Here is a 1,144-nt window from a genome sequence, read left to right on the forward strand (position 1 = left end):
GCATGTCTTCCATTATTGCTCTACATCTTATCTTTTAAGACAGCTAGAGTAACTGACCAGAGAGCTTCAGGGTTGTGAACCTTCCAAACTGGCTTTTATCTGGGTGCCTGTGGTAGTTTGAATAAGAATGACCCCGATAGGCTCAAGTATTTGAATGTTTGGTTCCTGGTTGGTAGAACTGTTTGGGGTACTGGTCTTATTCAAAGCAGTATGCCACACTGGAGATGGGTTTTGAGAGTTTAAAAAAAACTTGGTGCCGGGGCTGGAGAGATGGCTCAGTGGTTAGGAGCACTGACTGCCCTTCCAAAGGTCCCGAGTTCAATTCCCAGCAAGCACATGGTGACTCACAACCATCCATAGTGAGATCTGTTGCTCTCTTCAGGGGTATCTGAAGATAGCTACAGTGTATTTAGATTAAATAAATAAATAAATAAATAAATAAATCTTTTCTAAAAAACCTTGGTGCCATTTTAAAACTTGCTCTGTTTCTTGCTTCTGTTCGGGAGGTGGGCTCTCAGCTTCTTGTTCTAGCCACAGTACCTGCTCCCTCAACTTACTTATCACGGACTCTTATCCATTGGAGCTGGAAGCCCAGATCAATTATTTCTTCTATAAGTTGCTTAGGTCGTGGTGTTTATGCCGACAATGGAAAAGGAAGAATACACCAGAGTTTCTGCAAATTGGTGCAGCCACTATGGAAATCAGTGTGGAGACGCCTCAGAAAACTGGAGCTAGATCTATCATCTGACCCAACTCTACCACTCCTGGACATATACCCAAAGAACAATATTTCTTACTGTAAAGATACATGCTCACCCACGTTAACAGCTATGTTCACAATAGCTAGGATGTGGAAACAAGCCTAAATGTCCATCAATTCATGGATGGGCAATGAAAATGTGTTAACTACACACAATGGGATTTTACTCAGCTATATAACCTATTCGTTAAACAACCACCAACAGTTATATATAAGACTCTAAGTACTTCTGAGGAGTAAATGGTATGGGAATAATAATGATAAATAACACAAATATTATTGCCTTTCAAGATAGGGCTCATTTGACACTATTTGGCTTGTTATTCCTTCTCTGTTGTTCTATACTTTTAAAATGCGTTTATTTGTGTGTATGTACCCGCTGAG

This window comes from Mastomys coucha, chromosome X, assembly GCF_008632895.1.
Source record: "Mastomys coucha isolate ucsf_1 chromosome X, UCSF_Mcou_1, whole genome shotgun sequence".
NCBI lineage: Eukaryota > Metazoa > Chordata > Mammalia > Rodentia > Muridae > Mastomys > Mastomys coucha.